This window comes from Otolemur garnettii, unplaced genomic scaffold (genome assembly GCF_000181295.1).
Source record: "Otolemur garnettii isolate 467f Iridium unplaced genomic scaffold, OtoGar3 scaffold00103, whole genome shotgun sequence".
Taxonomy (NCBI): Eukaryota; Metazoa; Chordata; class Mammalia; order Primates; family Galagidae; genus Otolemur; species Otolemur garnettii.
The window spans coordinates 7,117,236-7,136,483 of record NW_003852498.1 but is presented as its reverse complement, the minus strand read 5'-3'; the positions used below and the strand labels follow the sequence as shown (position 1 = coordinate 7,136,483).

The 19,248-nt window shown below is 43.6% G+C and overlaps 1 pseudogene; it reads right to left on the bottom strand.

Moving 5' to 3' along the window:
- Positions 1–11,736: 11,736 nt before the first annotated feature.
- On the bottom strand, positions 11,737–19,041 carry LOC100960087 (annotated as a pseudogene).
- Positions 19,042–19,248: the final 207 nt, after the last annotated feature.

Genomic DNA, 19,248 nt, shown 5'->3' with positions numbered 1-19,248 from the left:
TCTCAATCTTCCTGCCTTTTGCCTCTCAGTCTTGTTCCCATGTCCACTTGGGGGTGGCTTCTATTCAGCCTTAATTAAACTCTTAAGGAACTGGCCGTGTTATGATTTTCTACTTCTGCGGTTGGTTCTCAGTGTCAACCTGAGCATAAACATTTAAGTATGATATCATTCACCATTCAACAAACATTTAGAGAGCTATACTTTTCTAGACATAGTATAATGGAGGCAAAAATAAATAAGGCCTAGTCCTTGCCTTTGAGGAGATCAAAGTCTAGAGGGCAGGAGAGATTTGTGACAAAGGGTTACGGGAGCACTGAGCAGACAGCAATGAAATCTGCAGGGGAGAAATGAGTTTTAAAGGATGACAAGGTGCTTTCCAAAAAGAGAAAGTGCAGTCTACTCAAAATAACTGCACAAGAGTCTCCCCACCCACAATGTCCCCTGCTTCATCTGACCCACAATGTCCCCTGCTTCATCTGACCCACAATGTCCCCTGCTTCATCTGACCCACAATGTCCCCTGCTTCATCTGGTACAACACAAGAGTCTCTTTCTGCTTATCTTGAAGCTGAACAGTGTTCCAGTGCTCCAGTTAAATTAATTTGATTTTTACCTCCCTCTTATTGGTGAAGAAAAAAATTAAATAAAAATAATTTTCTTCTTTACACATTTTTACATGTTTCCAAGTCATAGCCTTTGATCCATCCCCAGGAATTTCCCTCTGTGGTGATCATCAGCCTAGATGAAGTAAGTACAAATACTTGCTTGCTAGGTTTTCTACCTTGAACTCACAGACTATTAGAACTGTGACTTTGGAGACCAGCTTTTCCCATGTTTGAGCCTTTCCACTGTTGAGGAAGCCAAGGCTGAGAAGGTGACTGCCCTCTCTAAGCGTGCGTATTGACTTAGATCACCCTGTCTCTCAACAGGACCTAATATGAAGACAAAGACATCTTAAGTGCATATATCAATTCATGTAACTTATTTCCAGCATAATCCAAGCCAGTCTTGGTTCCCTCCAGACTTGAAATAGGCAACATCCCCCTGTTCCACGCCCCTCTTTCCTCTAGTTGTTTTGGTTGCAAAAGGCCTTTGCAGCCTGGAAAAGCCTAGAGTCTCACCTAATTACTTTCTCATAACTTAAATTCCTTGAGTCACCCCAACCTCTGCTTTTAAAGAGGCTCCAGAGTGGCTTCAAGGGCTATGAATTAAACTCTAAACCTAGATGTTTATTGGTATGGTAAAACCGATCACATCTTAGCAGAGAATCTCTTTTTTTTTTTTTCAGATTCTCCAGGGTGTTGTTACTCTGGTTTGGGAAGCCATATTTTATAACATCTGTCCTAATCTAGAACAAGAAAAGAAATGGAAAGGATGACAGTACTTGTTTTCCTATTGTTCCTGGTTCTACAAAGAAAGTGTTCACAGTTCTGTGTACACCAGCATCATGTAGCGTGGCTGTCTGGCTCTTTCAGTTTTTATGCTCAAGTTGCCTTGGTTAATGAAAACTTACATGAAGTACCAAAGGGAAATAAGGACAGGAAGCCCCTCAGCAGTCAAGTCATTGGCCTTGAGTGTCCAGTCGCTCAGGACCATGTGAGACAGGCAGCCCGCAGTTCCTGAGTCGGGGCTGTCTAGTCGTCTTGGCCTCTGCTGCACCCACAGCTTTTATTAACACACTGTCGGCCTTTCCTGCTACAGCCAACCACCATTTAAAAGATCTGATGATATCCATTTTCACAGCCAAATGCATTTCTTAGCCTTGATAGAGGCCGCTAGTCGGTTTCTATACAGTTGCCTTGGTTCAGGGCAGATGGGTTGAGATCAGGGCAGCCAAGCCGTAGAATTCAGAATACAGAGACCCAGGCATAAATCACTACCTATAATCAATCATCTCTGAAGGGGCTGGTGAAAATGGCGGGCCAAATGGCCTGTCCAGGACACGTGGTTTCATACCATTTGGTCTCTTTGAGCCCTTCCATGGAAAACAGGACCCCTGAGGAATGTCGCATGGAGGACAGGGCAAGAGCTGTGCACATGAGTGACGCAGGCACGGGTCCTTCTCTTTTTCAGTTTCATCTTCTTAAAATCTGGGCTTAAAATGCCCAACTTACAAAAGTGCTTGAAGGACTTAAAAAAAAAAACTGAACATAAGGCCAAACACATAGTCACAATTTGATCGACTTGTTCATTCTTTTCCTCTGAAGCACACCATCATGTGTGCTGAGACTTTTTTTTTCTTTCTTTTTTTTGAGATGAAGTCTCACTTTGTCACCTTGGTAGAGTACTGTGGCATCATTGCTCACATGCAACTTTAAACTCTTGGGTTCATGTGATCTTCTTGCCTCAGCCTCCCAAGTAGCTGAGATTACAGATGCCCACCACAACGCCCAGCTGTTTTTAGAAACAGGGTCTCACTGTTGCTCAGGCTGGCCTCGAACTCCTGAGTTCAAGCAATCCACCTGCCTCATCCTCCCACAGGGCTAAGATTACAGGCGTGAGCCACTGCGCCCAGCTCATGCTGAGTCTTTAAATAAGATCACATCCTCCTTAGCTAAGCTTAGCTAGGTCTGGCTACTCCTTTGGACTTAGATCAGAGTGAGCAACAGTAACACCTAATATTTGTTGAAAGCTTTATCTGTATTAACTCCTGGGGTTTTTTTTTGTTTGTTTTTGTTTTTTTTTTCCAGAGACAGAGTCTTACTTTATGGCCCTCGGTAGAGTGCTATGGCATCACAGCTCACAGCAACCTCCAGCTCTTGGGCTTAGGTGATTCTCTTGCCTCAGCCTCCCAAGTATCCTGGACTACAGGCACCTGCCACAACACCTGGCTATTTTTTTTGTTGCAGTTTGGCTGGGGCCGGGTTCTAATCTACCACCGCCTATATATGGGGCCAGTGCCATACTAACTGAGCCACAGGTGCCACTCATTAACTCCTTTTTTTTTTCATTTATTCCCAAGCATTTATTAAGCACCTATGGTGTGTCAAGTGCTAAGTACTGCTGTAGGACGCATAATGCTATGAGTACCTAGCAGTGAAGAAGATAGATGGAAATCCTTATGCTCATAATGGAAAAGACAGGCACAAATCTGGATAAATGCACAGTATATTAGGAGGTGAGAAATGGTAACAGCAGTGTTGCCACAGGATGGAGAGGGTAGGAGCTGAGTTGGAGGTCTGGGAGGACCTTTCACGGCATCTGTAGCCCTGGGCACTATGGGGGACTAGAGTAGCGTGGCCTCGTGCAAGCCAGGTCAGGGCTGTTGGACACGGCTGTGCTTGCAGGTTTCCACCTGCGAGCCAGGTGAGGGCTGTTGGACACGGCTGTGCTTGCAGGTTTCCACCTGCGAGCCAGGTGAGGGCTGTTGGACACGGCTGTGCTTGCAGGTTTCCACCTGCGAGCCAGGTGAGGGCTGTAGGACACGGCTGTGCTTGCTGGTTTCCTGTGCTTGCAGGCTGAGTTTCGCCTGTGTTCAGCTGGGAAGATCCAGGGGAAGCTGCCACTAGTGTTCCTTCTCATCTTCTCAAGGAGGAGGAGAGGAGGTAGAGAGGTGACAGGACAGACGCTAAAGACTTGGGGGCTGCAGTGAACACTTTTCCTCTCACCTAGAGTGGGGTGCGGCCGAGGCAGGGCTCTGAGCCAGGAGCACCCCACTCTGACTCTGTGTTCCCAGGCTTCCTCTGGCTGAGGGTGGGGGACAGACTGTGGGGGCAGAGATGGGAACAGGAGACCAGGGAGGAGGCTGCCGGGTTATCCACGTGGGAGCAGATGGAGGCTGGGCCGGGGTGGGGGGAGCGGAGAGGAAAAGGGGTTTAAATTCTGTAGGTGAAGCCAGTAAGATTTGCTGACAGGTTGGAGAGGGTGTGAAGGAAAGAGAGAGGTGGGGCGTTTGGCCTATGTCACTGGGAGGACAGAACTGCCCCTGACCTGGTTGGGGAAGGTTAGGAGCCCGGTTTAGGATGTGTAAAGCCTGAAATGCCTCTAAGATCCTCCACCCCTTCCTGTGAAGGTGGTAAATAGAGCGCAGGACGCAGGAGCCTGGAGTTCAGGGGAAGAGGGCTAAAGATAGAAATTTGAAAAAAAAAAAAAAGATAGAAATTTGAGGGTTCATAGTGTAGAGAGGGAGTTTAAGCAGTTTGTGTTGGGGAGGTACCCTCTAATGTGAACAGTATAGAGCGAGGGCCCAAACCTGAGACTCGGGGCTGGCCAGGCCTAAGAGGTCAGGGAGGTAGAACTAGGTGACAACATGATTGTCTTTGGCAGTGAGTAATACGAGAAAGTCCGAGTCATGTTAAGAGCATGTGACTGGAAGCCTCACCTAGTCTCAGGTGGGGGTGACGTCAGGGAGGGCTTCCCGGAAGAAATGACTCCTGAGGCTCGGTGCCTGTAGCTCAGTGGGTAGGGTGCCACGCACATACACCCAGGCTGGTGAGTTCGGGCCTCCTGGGCCTGCTAAACAACAGTGACAAGTGCAACCAAAAACTAGCTGGGCGTTGTGGTGGGTGGGTGCCTACTCGGGAGGCTGAGGCAAGAGAAGTACTTAAGCCTGAGAGTTTGAGGTTGCCGTGAGCTGTGATGCCATAGGACTCTACCGAGGGTGACATAGTAAGACTCTGTCTCAAAAAAAGAAAAAGAAATGATTCCTAAGCTGACATCCAAAGCAAAACAGGTAAAAGGAGAGCTCTAGCCAGAGGACGTGGCCCGTGCAGACAGGCCTGGCGGCAGGTGAGTCCAGGGAGAGGGCAGAGACCAGAAGCTGCTCAGGCTGGTAGGGAGGGGATGAGGAGGAAGGAATCGAGATTCGTCATCACCAAGGGATTTGTCATCAGCCAAGCCCAGGTTCAGGCCTGGTCCAGCCACCCTCTGCGACCTTGCCCTTCAGAATCTCCATTTTCTCTGTTAAACCCGGCCTCATAGACAAGGTTTGTATACCAGTTGTCTCGGCCTGGCCCCATGAAGCCCTCAGGAAGCATTCGCTGCACCTGGTTTTGTCTGTTGTGAACTTGTTATTTGAGTGATTATCATATTAGTTATATTATTAAGGAGTCATTGCTTAAGGATATAGACTAGGGAGCTTGGCCGCCTGGGTTTAACCTCAGAGTCAGTTTACTTATCTGTAAAACGGGGATACTAAATAGCCCCTATCCCAGAGGGCTGTTACGAGGACCAAGGAGCTGATGCGCGTGGAGCTCTGAGGATGGTGTTTGGTGGCTGCTATTTGGGTCAGTGGTACTCAAGGATTAGCAAGTCTCAACTGGCTGGGGACTGCAGGTGGGCTCCAGGCCGAGGGAACAGCAAGGACACTGAGGCAGTGGCTAATAGTTGCCATTTACCGAGGGTTTATCCCTTAATTCTGACAGGTTTAGTGAGGGGGCCAACTCACACTCCACGTTAGAGATGAAAAGATGAGAACATCTCTGCACTGAGCTGGGATCGTGACGTTATTACCTGGCAGAGCCCAGCCAGCCTGTTCCCCTCGGGAGCCCTGAAAAAGCACTGGGCACCCACAGGGTGGAGGCTGGAATCTGAGGGCAAGTGACAGGATTCCGGTGCCGTTTCCTGCCCAGGTGGCCTCTCCTCCTCAGGGACCTCAGGAGTGTATGGCCTCAGAAGTCAGGCCATGGCCAACTCTTCCTGAGTACCAGGACTTCTCTAGAGACCTGGAGACTGAGGATGCACTTTGGGCCCCTAGGAAAGAAACGTGGCTGATGATTCAGCGACCGCTGCTTGGGGCAGGGGAGTGGTGAGGGGCACGGGGCAGCTTCCACTGGCTGATCCTCCTGCAGTTTGTCACCACCGGGTGGCTGCAGGGACCAAGAGAGCCAGTCTAGCCTTAGTCCTTGCTACAGACACAGGGCATTTGTCCTCTAGCCTATTAGCCAAATAAAACTCGGGGCCTCCGGGTGAGGTTTGTCACATCAAGGCCTGGAGAGGGGCCACGTGCTGAGTCCCTTTTAAAACATTTATTTTTATTTTTTTTAACATTTTTAATTTTTATTTATTTGGGTTTTTTAAATCTCAGATCAATTTTGAGAGTACAAACGATTAGGTTACAAGGTTTGTGTTTGTTAGGTAAGGTCCCTGTTGTAGCGGTGACCTTCCCCCAGCAGGTGTGCCATATACCCTTACACTGTGCCTTTTTTTTTTTTTTTTTTTGAGACAAGAGTCTCACTTTATCACCCTTGGTAGAGTGCTGTGCCGTCACAGCTCACAGCAACCTCCAGCTCTTGGGCTTAGGTGATTATCTTGTCTCAGCCTCCAGAGAAGATGGGACTACAGGCGCCTGCCAAAACATACGGCTATTTTTGTGTTGCAGTTTGGCCAGGGCTGGGTTTGAACCCACCACCCTCGGTATATGGGGCTGGTGCCTTACTCACTGAGATACAGGTGCCGCCCATGTTGATCTAATTTTCATAGACCAGACATGCCCCACACATTCATATCAGCACAGTAGGCCTTGCTGCTCACGTTGACCACCTCTGTTGACCACTTTTTTTCTGAGTGGTCAACTTACAGAGTATATATGTGTGTATACTGAAGAGGACAAGAACTGATATTGTTCACCATTACATTGCCAGCTTCTGTAGGAATATGTGACAATTAGTAGCATCTTCTAACTATTTCTTGAATAAATAAATTTAATCCCCCAGCAACTTATGGCACAGGTACTGTGATTACTCCTATTTCAGAGAGGGAAACTGACCACTAAGTGCCCAAGTAAATTGCCAAACCCACACAGCAGATAGGTAGAGGAGGCCAGGTTATAACCCAGACTGCCCCCAGCGTCCCCAGGCTTTGACCCTGTGCTACACAGCCTCTCAGGACAACTGCCCAGGTGCATTGAAAAGAAAGCCTTCCTTCAGCCCCTCTCTATTTGACGGAGCTTTGATTTTAAAATTAGCCCCTGATTTTAAAAGCAAAGACAGAAAGAATTGTTTTTCTTGGAACTCATGCTATCTAGGATGGCCAGCAGCATAATATTTACCCCCAGCTGGAAGGGGAAACAGCACGTCAATCACTGTATCCAAGAATGCATCTGGGCAGAGGCCATTGTCAGTCCCAGAGAATCCAATATTCTGCAGCCCCACCCCTCAATGACGAAACACCGGCAGCCTAGAAAGTTAAGGTGGATGATCCCGTCTGGGGTTGCCCAATGGTGCTGTAATCTGAACTATTGCACAAAGAGAGCCTTTTTGACAGCTGGTTTGTGTTTTTCCAACATGGACCATCAGCTCTTCATAAACAATTAGGAAAAGCATGCCCCACATTGATGTGTCCTGAGTGAAGCATGTCAGGGTCACTTCCCTTGTAGCCTGTTGGAGCTGGCCCAGATTGTCATGGAGGAAAAACCTTCATCTAGTCTAAGGCAACATAAAACCTTCCAAGAATAGAAGTGGCTGGAGGCAAGAGAAGCACTAATTGGGCAATAATACCTTCTTGTCACAAGTAAACACATTAGGAAGAGACTAATAATAGAATTCAAATATGATCAAAATTACAGTATTTAGGCTATAACTTCCCCTTCCTAAGAGTTCATGAAATATGACTGACATTTATGGAATGTTGAATGAATGTTATAGTTTTGGCCTAATAGCTCTACTCTAAGAAATTTATATACTCAAAACTGTGTATTTGTTTACGGATAAATATATATCTCATTATCTGAGTTTACTTCACATCAATCTGGGATGGGAGTAGGGAGGTGAGAGTGTTTGTTAAATAGCATTGGCCACAGATTGATAACAGGTGAAGCCAAGCAATGGGCGACAGGGGTTGATACACTCTTCGTCTGTTTTCACCTGTGTTTAGAATCGCCACACTGCCATCAAAAAGATAAGCAAATAATAAAAGCAACCAAGAATGTGTACAACACTCTTCTCTGTACAACGGGTCATGCAAAACCAGGTTCGGCCCTCAAGGAGCTTGGAGTCTTGGGAAGAGAAATAAGTTATGAATACATCGTAAACTTTGAAGCATTCTCCAAAAGTTACTTCTACTTATATTCCCAAACATGTATTAAGATGTGTGCAAGATACATACGTACTTTACATGCTGAACGCTGTGCATATTTCTCAGCTACTGAGAGAAGTGAAACCAGGCCAATAAAATGTCGTTAAATGCTACAACACGTTAATGTGAATAAATAGCTAGAAGTACAGTGCAGAACATTTTGTAAAGAAGTAAATAAGAAACAGAATCAGACCTTGAACTGTGGCACTTTCCAATCTAGTTGACTCTTTTCTATAAATACAGTATTTCCTCTGAGGCCAAATAAGAACACATTCCTGGAAGGCTCCGCCATGGTTAGGAGCAGAGTGTCTGGATCCAGACAGTAGGCTTGCCACCTAGTATCTGTGAAACCTTTGGCAAGTGACTTAACCTTTCTAAGCCTCAGTTTCCTCATCTACAAAATGGGTTTAATAGTCCTGTCTCACAACATTTTTGTGAAGACGTTGTAAGTTAACACAAAAAGTGCTTGGAATAATACCTGGGGCACAGTGTGCTCTTAATAAATATTAGCTATTTTTTATTTCCTACTTCCTTGAACAACAAAGCTTTTCAACACTAAAAGAAAATTCTCTCCAAGAGAGGAATTAGGACTTACAAGGGTTAAAGGTTTTAGTGAGTGCCACACAGACTAATAAACCAGCAAACACTCATCAACACCCTTAGAGGAGGAGATCCAGAATGAATTTGAATGACAAGGAAAACAACCAATCTTCTTAAGGCAGTTTCCTTATTAATTCTCACTTTAGTAACAACCTGGTTATGTGACATTTTCACAGACAGCACGGGATGGGGTAGATAAAGAAAGAAAAGGCAGATCTCTCTGCACGTGCTAGATTCAGAAGAGCCAGAGATACAGCTGGTATCAGCCTGTCCTGTTACATCTGTTTGCTCTTCTCAAAATGCTAACCATGGCACTTGGGCGTGAACACAAAACCATGTGGTCCAGACGTATGATGAGCAGGTTGTGATGACCCACACGGGTTACTCACCCTCTGGGTACCTCAGTGAAAAGGCACTTACACCAAGGGGAAACATGACTTTCCCACAGCACACATGTCCATGTTTAGGTGGTACTGCCAGCTAAAGTGCAGCTCTCACCTCAAGGTATCTGTTGCTTGGCTCGTTGCCTGTACCTCAGTGGTTAGGGCTCCAGCCACATACACAGGAGCTGGTGGGTTCAAACCTGGCCCAGGCCTACTAGAACAACAATGACAACTACAAAAAAAAAAAAAAAAATTAGCCAGGCCTTGTGGAGGGTGCCTATAGTCCCAGCTACTTGGGAGGCTGAGGCAAGAGAATCATTTAAGCCCAGGAGTTGGAGGTTGCTGTGAGCTGTGACACCACAGCACTCTACCGGGCAACATAGTGAAACTCTGTCTCAAAAAAAAATGAAAACAAAAAAGAAAAAAGATATCTATTACTTAGAAATATTAAAGTACAATCTAATGACCTGCCTCTAATTGAATGTGGCTGCTTATAAAATAATAATAATTGATAGTGGAAAATGCTAAGAGATTTGAGAGAGGCAAAGAGAAAACAATGATTTATAAATACATGTTATCTGTATTTTTCTACTCCCTGGTTTGAAGCATAACTTGATACCTAGGGGGAAAAATATGGTATTAATATCCATTTGTAGGTAAAACATATTAATAATCTAGAATTTATGTGTGATTGGAAAAGGTTACTCAACTTTCCATCATTTCTTTATCCTCTTTATGATCACAGCTCCCTTAAAAAGATACATTTTCCAGCTATCGAGTTCTTGGGAGGTATTCGAAGGCCACAGAAGTTCAGACATAGCAGCTCCTTCACAAAGGAGCCCTGGACTGCTAAAGTCATATAATTCCAGGCCTTAAATCATGGCAATTAGTGTTAGAAAACATCAGTAATGATCTAACCCAAATTTCCAAAGGGAGAAATTTCTTTTTAGTGAAATGGTAAGTATTCATTTAAAACCTTTTCCACATGTAAAAACAATCATTTGAGATAGGCCTAAGAACATGATTATACATATCCGCAGCAGCAGCAGGGTTATTTCTAGGCCAATGCCTGGCATGTTATAGTTGATAAATGCTTCTAATGGCTAATCAGTGGCTGATGGGCTAGCCACGAAGTAAATTGAACTCAAGTACTATTCGTTTGTCAAGAGCGCCATCTGCTGGTCATTTGAAATTCATCTCTGGCTCCACAGATAGTGATTAGAGCGTGGTTAAAGAGTGATTAGATCAAAAATTTAAAAAGATGCAAAGGTGTATCAAAGATGAAAGTAACGTTACAGACCATCTGATCCAAACTACATATTTTATAAATTAAGAGTCTTGTTACGATACTGACATATTCCCAACCAGAAGAGTGAAGTAAGTTGAATACTATGATTTATCAAAATGTTAGTCCACACAGAGTAAATCTGAAAAATATTGACTATGGTAGCAACAATGAGTATGAAATTTTATAAGACGAAATTAATCTACATTTCGAAGATGCTTTCTGGTTTAAAACTGTTGCCCACTTTTCTCAGGGGAAAAAAATGATACGAGGTTTGAACTTGAAGTTAAACTAATGTTGGAATGGCATTTTGATCACTGCCAGCTGTTTCTTGGTTAAGATATTTACCTCTCTTGGTAAAAGCTACTTGATCCATGTTTGTATATGTTTATGTATATCTAAACATGTATGTCTATTTAAGTGTGTTTATGTGTATGTAAAATCAGTGTATGTTGTGTCTACATGGTACCAATTTGGCTTACATATAAACAAAAGAGCATTCACAAATTAAGTAAATAAGCCCAGATCCTTTTTAAGTCCATATGAATTTGGTAACATTTTTATAGGCTACTTTAAAAATTATTTTTAAAATAAAAATGCCCTCAACATTGTCAGCCCACAAAAAAGAAAAAAGATATTTACCTCTCTGGCTTAATATCCTTCATCCTTAAAAGGTCAGTCATAATACTTCACCATGATAGCACAAGATCACCTACTTAAAATACAATGGTGAGCACACAGTTGGAACCCCAAAAATGGAGACAAAGAGAGGGCGGCTGTGGTTGTTGCTATTATTACTATTGTGGAGCAATAGCTTCCTACGTGCCTAATACCAGGCTTGTTGGGAGAAGTGAGGTAATGTCAAAGTTCTTTGTAAACTGAAAACAGTGTAACACATCTGGAAGTTAGTATGAGTTGGACACAGATAGTGAAACGTACCAAAGGTTACAATTTTTTTTAAAAAATGAGGACTATTTCCTGGGTAAACTGTTTTTGAAATGTAAGCAGTCATCTGCTGCCTGGAAAGATTGTTCTGGACGCTCTATTTTCCCTAAACTTCAGCTCAGAAGCAGAACGATTCTTCTTAGCTCACTTCTCTTCTCACATTTCACAATGAACAAGTAGAAGACAGTTGACACTTTCTACTCTCTGCCTAGACATCTCCCCAGCTGGATCCATGAGTTCATCCGGTGTCCTTTCTATTTTCCACATTACTGCAGACAGCAGGGCTAGCAGAGTTTCTCCCTTTACATAATGAGGGTCCGTTCTCTATAGCCTCCAAGGTCACTGTCTTCCGGCCTCAGCAATAGTTCTCTCCAGGATATTCTGCTTTCACTGATGCTCTTCCTAAGACCTTTCTGGCTTGTATTCTCTGCGTCCTCAAAGCTCTGCCAGTTGTATCTGCCACCTGGTCCCAAAGCCACATTTCTGCCCCTGTAAGGCCACCCCACATAGCTTACCCCACATCTTGCAAGGTTTGCAGGCTGACTGGACTCAGCTGGGACCTCTCTCCTTTGGGGCATTTCACATGGCTGCTGTCAGAGGCAGCCTGGGGCTGGATGTCTGTGAGGGCAAATTCGCAGGGTTAGCAGTTGCTGTAGCAGCCAGCTAAGAGCTCCACTGGTGTTGACAGGAGTGGCCACCTACGCTTTTTTTGTTTGTCTGTTTTTTGTTTTTGGGCCGGGACTGGGTTTGAACCCACCACCTCTGGCATATGGGGCCGGCACCCTATTCCTTTGAGCCACAGGTGCCGCCCCCCATATGGTTTTTCTATGTAGTTTGGGCTTCTCATTATCTTGCATCTGAGTTCCCAGAGGGTGCATCCCCAGGGTTAGCATTCCAGGAGGCGGGAAGCAGCTGCCAGGCCAATTACAAACTAGCCTAGTACGGGTACAGTGTCCTCCACTGGCGAGAGAAATAATCTCCATCTCCTGATGAGGAGCAGCAAGGTCGTTTTATACAGAACATGTGAGATAAGAGCTATTGCTAAAGCCATCTTTGGAGACAACAATTTGCCATTTACAGATTTTTTTTAAAAATCTCTACCAACTCAGAAATAGTGAGAAAGTGTTGTTAGAACCACAAAGGGGATTTATCCTATGTCCAGGTGCTTGTTGCACAAAGATCAAATTATTGAGACGATGAGAACTGCCAAGGAAGAAAGGAATTTTTTACCATTGACAAATGTCTTGGGAGAACGGGGGAAGCTGCCTCAATTCCATCTCTCCAACTAATGGAAATACTGAGCTTTTTAAGGGGGGCCATGTGCTGTGCTGTGGGGATGGTGAGCCTTGGCACCAGGAAGTCTTGGCATCAGCTCTGGAGCCTTCACAATCTCAAATGCTTTGTCTTGCAGAAAACCCATCTGGGAAACAATTCAAAGGAATCTGGGCACAGTGGCTTACGCCTGTATTCTTAGCACTCTGGAAGGCCTAGGCAGGAGCGTTGCTTAAACTCAGGAGTTTGAGACCAGCTTGAGCAAGAGCAAGACTGTCTTTACTAAAAATAGAAAAACTAGCCTGGCATTGTGGCAGGTGCCTGGAGTCCCCCCTACTCAGAAGGCTGAAGTAAGAGGATTGCTTGAGCCCAGGAGTTTGAGGTTGCTGTGAGCTATGACACCATGAGGCTCTGTCTCAAAAAAAAAAAAAAAAAAAAAAAAGAAATATAACATTCTTAAAGAAAGTGCACTAATCCTAAATATACAACTGAATGCGTTTTCCCAAAGTGTACACACTCATTTCAGTAATACTCAAATGAAAAAGAAACATCACCAGGAACCCAAGAAGCTCTCCTCATATCCCTCTCTGGTCACTACCTTCACCTTTCAGAATAACCACTATCCATGAGAAAGACTGACTTTTAACAAGGAATTAGAATATAGGATAAGAAGTGCATGTTGACCCAGTATAAAAATACGAGGGATTTAGAGCTATGCACACTTCAGTTAAATCCCAGCTGATCCCTATAAAATGGAGACAATAATAACTACTATGATGAATTATTGTAAGCATTGGAAATAGTCTGTATAAAGTACCTAGCATGGTACCCTCCCTTGTTGACTTAGCCAGCTATTTCTTTTTATGATACTAAGAGATCCAGGGGGTGATTGGGTCCCTGTTAGGATTAAACACAATGATAGATATGAGGCCACTTTTGTCATATGTGAAGAGATATAGAATTCTTCATTGTTCTCCTATCATCTTAGTTACAGTGCAGTGGAGGGCGGGGGTTCTGATTTATTGTCATTCCAACCTATTAACCTGGTGAGACCTGGAGTACTCTGTTTAGACTGGCACTCACACTCTGCTGTCAAAAGAAAATTCTTTTTCTAAGGTGGAACAATTGCCAACATAAGCACTTAAAGGCACGTGCAAAGGTTCATCCTTGACAGGAGGCATGTGGAGAGATGGACTTTATGAAGAGAAGATGCCATCCATTAACATAGCCGCTCCTTGGCTCTCAGTCCAGCGGTGGTGTCATGCCACCCCACAATGGATACAACATAAATCATAAAAACACTTTTTTAATGGACATGAAAATAAAAGCCGACATTTCATGCTTCGATTGTATTTATCACACCTGCCAGTGCACAATTCCACCACTCCCATCCTCTGAGGAGAATGGAAACTCATGCATTGAATCAAAGTACAGGGCAGGAGGGGAGAAAAACCTATAGATAAGCTGAGAACTAACTTTTTTTCTTTATTATTTCAGGTTAATGTGAGGGTACAAACAACTAGATTACAAGATTCACATTATTAGGTAGAGTCACTCTTGGAGTTGTGTCCCACACCCAAATGTGTGCCATACACCCTTACATTTTCCCATTAAGTGGGAGCACACCAGTCCCCTCCCCTTTCCCTCCACCCCCTCCCTTTTCCCTCCTCCCCCAACTTCAGTTGAATTGAATTTTTCTCCTTTGTGGGTGTGTTTTAGATCATCTACTGGCTTCGTATTAGTATGGAGCACATTGGATATTTGCTTTTCCATTCTTGAGATACTTTACTAAGAAGAATGTGGGGTTTTTTTGACACAGAGTCTCACTATGTCGCTCTCGGAAGAGTACCATGGCATCACAGCTCACAGCAATCTCAAACTCTTGAGCTTAAGTGATTCTCTTGCCTCAGCCTCCCAAGTAGCTGGGACTGCAGGCACCCACCACAATGTCTGGCTATTTTTTTATTATAGCTGTCATTATGGTTTAGCAGGCTCAGGCTGGGTTTGAACCTGACAACCCCAGAGTATGTGGCCGGCATCCTGGCCACTGAGCTATAGGCACCAAGCCAACTTCAGGCATTCTTGTAAAGAGGTAGCTAGACCACTAGGGGTTTCAGGGCTGGGGAATGACCAAAGAGAAGGAAAAGGTAGGAGTTAGCATTCATGAGGGCAGTGGGGTAATCAGAGCTCACTGCAACCTCTGACTCCTGGGCTCAAGTGATCCTTCTTCCTCAGCCTCCCAAATTGTTGGGGCTACAGGCGGGCACCAGCATGCTCAGCTAATTTTTTCCATTGTTTTGTAGAGATGGGGTCTTGCTATGTTGCTCAGGCTGGTCTTGAATGCCTGAGCAAAGCAATCCCCCTTCTTTGGCCTCCTAAAGTGATAGGATTATAGGCATAAGTCATCACGCCCAGCCTAAGGTTGACTTTTTTTTTTTTTTTTTGGCCAGGGCTGGGTTTGAACCTGCCACCTCCAGCATATGGGGCTGGCGCCCTACCCTTTTGAGCCACAGGCGCCACCCTAAGGTTGACTTTTTAAAAACAGCTTTATTGAGCTACAACAAACATTTTTTAAAAACCACACATATTTAAGATGTATAGTTTGATAAGTTTTGACCTGTCTCTATGTCCTTGAAGCTGTACCACAGTCAAGATAACGAACATAAGCCAGCTGTGGTAGTTTATGCCTATAATCCTAGCAACTTAGGAAGCCAAGATGGGAGAATTGCTTGATGTCAGGAGTCCAGATCAGCCCCATCTCTGAAAATAATAATATATTAGCCAGCTGGGAGGTGGGCATCTATAGTACCAGTTTCTCAGGAGGCTGAAGCAGGAAGATCCCTCGAGCTCAGGAGTTTAAGGTTGTAATGAGCTGCGGTCACACCACTGCAGTCCAGCCTGGGTGACAGCAAGACCCCATCTCTAAAAAACTAGAAAGATAATGAATATATTAAGTGGAATCTAGAAAAGTTGAACTCAGAAACAATAAAGTGGTGGTTGCCAGAGGCTAGAGGATGGAGGGGGTTGGGGAAATGGACACAACATTTCAGTTAGGAAAAGAAAGAAATTTAAGAAATCTATTGTACATTGTGGTGAACATAGTTAATAACAACAAATTGTACAAGTGAAAATTGCTAGCAGAGTAGATTTTAGGTGTTCTCACCAAAAAAAGTACTAAATACGTGAGGTGATGCATACGTTAATTAACTAGCATTAGCCATTCCACAATGTATCTAGGAAGTCTGTCCAAAAAATATCCAGGCACTGTTAATATACGAAGAACAGTTTTTGTGAGATTGACATGAACTGGCAGAGAAGGAGAATGGACTGAAATGCACATGTGAGAACAATGATGACTTCCTGGTATTAGTCAGTGCGGTGCTAGACACCACTCGGTGAGTAAGTGTACTGTGTGGCCCTTGCATTCCAAACAACTGATCAAGTACAGCATCTGTTCTCCATCAAATTTTGCATTAAGCAAAAATACTCAATAAAATCCTAGCAAATAGAATACAGCTACACATTAAAACACTTACACATCACGATCAGATGAGCTTTATCCCAGGGATGCAAGGCTGGTTAAACATACACAAATCCAAAAATGTAATTCACCACATAAATAGAAACAAAAACAAAGACCATATGATTCTCTTAAGAGATGCAGAAAAAGCGTTTGACAAAATTCAGTGTCCTTTTGTAACAAGAAAACTTAACAGGCATAGAAGGGACATTTATTTGACTGATAGAAGGCATCTATGACAAACCCACAGGCAGTATCATGCTGTATGGAGTAAAATTGAAAGCCTTTCTACTTAGAACTGGAACCAGACAAGGATGTCCTCTATTACCACTACTATTCAACATAGAGCTAGAAGTCCTAGCCAATGCAATCAGGCAAGAGAAAGATATAAAGGGTATTCAAATGGGAACAGAATAAGTCAAATTTTCACTTTTTGCTGATGATATGATCTTACATTTAGAAAAGCCCAGTGACTCAACCACAAGACTCCTGGAAGTAATCAAGAAATGCAGTAATGTCTCAGGACAAAGAAGACTAGGTTTTCTAAAAGAGTAGGATGTGTTTTCAAGTTACCATCTTTAACTTCTAAGAGGTCACCTTGACATTTACTGAAGACATCTTTAAATTGTTCTAGTAAAGACTAAAGATTATTTTCTATTCGTTCCTGGATCTCCATTGTATCATCTAAACCATTGGTATCCAGCTCATAAATATCATTAACAAGATAAAAACAGCTTATCTGGCACTGAAAACAGCCAGAATTAAAGAATCCACCCATTCTGGTAGGTACAAGACCAAGGAAAGGATACTGAATTTCCTTCTCAATAAATCGCTTTCCTGTGTCCAAGGCCATCTCCAGCTGTCAAAGGAGAAAATGAAGAATATCAATCCAGGAAGATACACCATTCTCAGCAGTCTTTTCTGAGTTCTTTGGCTTCACAGCGTGGTTGAGACTTGGAAGTCCACTGATCAGCCTCAATGTTAAGGATTGGATTCTTCACCACAAGGTCTCCTCCTCCAAGGAAAGTTTCTTATGTTCTTCAGAAATATCCAGGTCTTTTGGATCCCAGCTAAAGAAAACATTTAAGTCTCTGTTGTCTTGCAAATTTTCCCATGGAATGTCATCTTCTTAAGGCTGAAGATTCATTGACTTTATACTTTCTGCTAGGCTAGTTCATATATTTGCTTCAAGTAGGTCTAAAAGCCTCCGTTCTGTACCGCCTTGCGCAAAATGAAGAGAATTATTCAGCCTGTTCCTAAAAGCGATAAACTCTGGGATATTCTCAAACGCACCACATTTGTAAGCTTAAATAATATATTCTGAGGTTATCTTTTTGGTTGGAGTGGAAAAACCTGAGTGCAAAGTTATAGGACTGGGATGCAGGAGCATACTAACCTAGAGATTCCGCATATCAAGTCAAAGATAACTTGTTGGATATGCTTAGCATCAAGGCTAAAGATCCACTACTGGTTCAAATGCACCCAGCATACAGTAGATGCGAACAAGCAGCAATTTGAATTGAGCATTAGAAGAGGGCTATGGGTCAATCCCTCTTCTTGCCAGTCAGAGCCTGCCACACAGCGGTCTTGTCACCAGTTTCTCTCCATATATCAGTAAGTACATGGACAGCAAGGAGACAATAATAGTCAGAAAACTGCAATTCTGTTTCCAAACAGGACTTTCCAAACTCCAGTTCATGCTGGTACCTTACTATCAATTCTCTGACCACATTCAATTTCTGATTTTTATCCATGGTGTGATACAAGCCAAGTAACCTTGTCAGCTGCACCACACACAGATGTTGCTGCAGAGCTCTAATGTCAGCCGGTGGTGCCAGTTTATCCTCTGTTGGTGTCGACAAAGGAACAACTCCAAGTAACTGATTAATAAATTTTGTACACTGTGTAGTGGGCAAAAGGTCAACAAACACCTTAAGATCTGTAAAACAAGGTTTATCCCCAAACTTTTTAAAATACTGGAACATTAATTCTTCTGGATCCCCCAGTTTATAGTCATCATTCCAACCTTGACTTCATAAATGCCTAATCAGCTCCAGTTTAGCTAGATGTGGTCCTCGAAGATGTCGAGAACTTTTAGATTCTTCTGTTATCCAATTTTCTATAAGCTTCACAGCTTCTTTTGTGGAATAATGTACTTCCCCTTCTAAAGAATGTTCACCTTCAGCAGGAGGAGTCCAGGCTTCATCAATCAGTCGAAAGACAGGATCAAAATAAGTCAGATAGAACTACCAGTCATCTGAGTTTTGAGTAAGAGGCGCTGAGAAAGGGCATTGCACTCTGGCCACTTGCTCAACTTCTTGTACATAGCCATGCATTTATTTTCTTGACTCTGAATCTCACTTGTCAGTTTCTCTCCTAATTTCCCTCTGATGACATCCAAGACTTCCTGGTACTTTCCTAAACATTCCAGGATCATATAATAAAGTTCAACTTCAGCCTCAGCTTCTATCTTGTCCTCTTTCACCATTTTTTCAACCATCCCCTCAGCAAGCAGCAGAAACATTGTTTTTGAGAGGTTTTCATCCCGTGCTGATATAGATTGCATAATTAAGCTCATCACAGACCAAAGGAGTAAGGGTTTTTAGGGACAATCTTATATAGAGCCATGCCAGCCTGTTGCATATTCTTGTATTCGCTCACTCTGGCATAGGCCGTTAAAGGTGAGAGTGATACTCCTCACTATTGGGACCTTTCTTCACAGCTGCCTCATAAAGTTTGGTAACTAACTCCGGCTGATGCATCTCCCAGTAAAGAACAGTCAGTGCCCGCAGTGAGTTGTCATCTGTGGGTTCAAGGGCTGCCTTCTCCTGGGCCAAGGTGAAGGCTTCTTGCTTTCCAGTTCTCTGTAGACCAATTGCCTTTAAGACCTTAGCACAATGAAGATCCTTATGTTTCTTCAACAGTTTATCTGTTTGCTGAATTCCATTTTATTGTTACCACTATCAAGATGGCATAAATGGGCCAGAGGCGCCTATTGTTCGAGTCCTGCGTCGCCATGATGACCTCAGCATCCTTTTCTAATTAGAACACTTAAGCATATAGGTGGCACATTTCTTAATCTGATCAACGCTATCTATGACAAATGCACAGCTAAAATTATACTGAATGGAGTAAAACTGAAAGTTTTTCCACTTAGAACTGGAACCAGACAAGGTTGTCCTCTATAGCCACTACTATTCAACATAGTGCTGGAAGTTTTAGCCAATACAA